Source organism: Rhinoderma darwinii, chromosome 3 (assembly GCF_050947455.1).
Source record: "Rhinoderma darwinii isolate aRhiDar2 chromosome 3, aRhiDar2.hap1, whole genome shotgun sequence".
NCBI lineage: Eukaryota > Metazoa > Chordata > Amphibia > Anura > Rhinodermatidae > Rhinoderma > Rhinoderma darwinii.
Window position 1 is genome coordinate 415,072,520 of NC_134689.1, and position 2,500 is coordinate 415,075,019.

The following is a 2,500-nucleotide window of genomic DNA, read 5'->3' on the forward strand; positions in this document are numbered from 1 at the left end:
TTCCTCATATATTAAAAACGTTTCGGCAGAAAAACCCGATTTCCTGCATGAATGGAGGAAGACAAAAACTCACTGAACAGTGCCTCGTGTGAGGATCAAACTCACGACCTTCAGATTATGAGACTGACACGCTTCCTACTGCGCTAACGAGGCAACCACCAGATGTTTGTAGACAAGCTCAAAGCGGCAAAATGAAAAAATATATATAAATTTTCTTTATTCCCACTTTTTCTTAGTCCATGACTCATTTTACTTAGTAACTGCTTCCATATGGTCTAGCGGTTAGGATTCCTGGTTTTCACCCAGGTGGCCTGGGTTCGACTCCCGGTATGGGAAAGAACCTTTCACTAGTCTTGCACTTTCAAAGGTTGAGCGTTATAGGATAAAAGTGCTCTTTGTGGCCATAAATTCTAACTTATCTTTGTTTACCCATTCCTCCTCTTTTCACCAGATCCTATTTGAGCTTGAAACTCAAATAATTCCTATTGTTCCCTTCTCACTCCAAGTCAACAACCCCTTTATCCTGTCAGTTTGGCTAATTTTCCTTTTTTTAATGAACTAGTTTTGCCAATAAATAAGAAACCATCAGACTATTTCACCCAATCTGATTGGGACTTTGCTTTAATATTGTTTCTTTTTAGGCAAAATCCTATTTTGGATTTAAAGCTCAAATCATTCCCATCTCTTCTACTCACTCAAAAATGACAAGGAAATCAACAACACTTTCCTCATATATTAAAAACGTTTCGGCAGAAAAACCAGATTTCCTGCATGAATGGAGGAAGACAAAAACTCACTGAACAGTGCCTCGTGTGAGGATCGAACTCACGACCTTCAGATTATGAGACTGACACGCTTCCTACTGCGCTAACGAGGCAACCACCAGATGTTTGTAGACAAGCTCAAAGCGGCAAAATGAAAAAATATATATACATTTTCTTTATTCCCACTTTTTCTTAGTCCATGACTCATTTTACTTAGTAACTGCTTCCATATGGTCTAGCGGTTAGGATTCCTGGTTTTCACCCAGGTGGCCAGGGTTCGACTCCCGGTATGGGAAAGAACCTATCACTAGTCTTGCACTTTCAAAGGTTGAGCGTTATAGGATAAAAGTGCTCTTTGTGGCCATAAATTCTAACTTATCTTTGTTTACCCATTCCTCCTCTTTTCACCAGATCCTATTTGAGCTTGAAACTCAAATAATTCCTATTGTTCCCTTCTCACTCCAAGTCAACAACCCCTTTATCCTGTCAGTTTGGCTAATTTTCTTTTTTTTAATGAACTAGTTTCGCCAATAAATAAGAAACCATCAGACTATTTCACCCAATCTGATTGGGACTTTGCTTTAATATTGTTTCTTTTTAGGCAAAATCCTATTTTGGATTTAAAGCTCAAATCATTCCCATCTCTTCTACTCACTCAAAAATGACAAGGAAATCAACAACACTTTCCTCATATATTAAAAACGTTTCGGCAGAAAAACCCGATTTCCTGCATGAATGGAGGAAGACAAAAACTCACTGAACAGTGCCTCGTGTGAGGATCAAACTCACGACCTTCAGATTATGAGACTGACACGCTTCCTACTGCGCTAACGAGGCAACCACCAGATGTTTGTAGACAAGCTCAAAGCGGCAAAATGAAAAAATATATATACATTTTCTTTATTCCCACTTTTTCTTAGTCCATGACTCATTTTACTTAGTAACTGCTTCCATATGGTCTAGCGGTTAGGATTCCTGGTTTTCACCCAGGTGGCCAGGGTTCGACTCCCGGTATGGGAAAGAACCTTTCACTAGTCTTGCACTTTCAAAGGTTGAGCGTTATAGGATAAAAGTGCTCTTTGTGGCCATAAATTCTAACTTATCTTTGTTTACCCATTCCTCCTCTTTTCACCAGATCCTATTTGAGCTTGAAACTCAAATAATTCCTATTGTTCCCTTCTCACTCCAAGTCAACAACCCCTTTATCCTGTCAGTTTGGCTAATTTTCTTTTTTTTAATGAACTAGTTTCGCCAATAAATAAGAAACCATCAGACTATTTCACCCAATCTGATTGGGACTTTGCTTTAATATTGTTTCTTTTTAGGCAAAATCCTATTTTGGATTTAAAGCTCAAATCATTCCCATCTCTTCTACTCACTCAAAAATGACAAGGAAATCAACAACACTTTCCTCATATATTAAAAACGTTTCGGCAGAAAAACCCGATTTCCTGCATGAATGGAGGAAGACAAAAACTCACTGAACAGTGCCTCGTGTGAGGATCAAACTCACGACCTTCAGATTATGAGACTGACACGCTTCCTACTGCGCTAACGAGGCAACCACCAGATGTTTGTAGACAAGCTCAAAGCGGCAAAATGAAAAAATATATATAAATTTTCTTTATTCCCACTTTTTCTTAGTCCATGACTCATTTTACTTAGTAACTGCTTCCATATGGTCTAGCGGTTAGGATTCCTGGTTTTCACCCAGGTGGCCAGGGTTCGACTCCCGG

The 2,500-nt window shown here is 39.0% G+C and overlaps 2 non-coding genes across 2 annotated transcripts; one reads left to right on the forward strand and one right to left on the reverse strand.

Annotated features, from left to right (window-relative positions):
- Positions 1 to 264: 264 nt before the first annotated feature.
- TRNAE-UUC (transfer RNA glutamic acid (anticodon UUC)) lies at positions 265 to 336 on the forward strand. Its single transcript has one exon. It is a non-coding gene; the product is annotated as a tRNA-Glu (tRNA).
- A 468-nt stretch (positions 337 to 804) lies between these two features.
- TRNAM-CAU (transfer RNA methionine (anticodon CAU)) lies at positions 805 to 877 on the reverse strand. Its single transcript has one exon. It is a non-coding gene; the product is annotated as a tRNA-Met (tRNA).
- Positions 878 to 2,500: the final 1,623 nt, after the last annotated feature.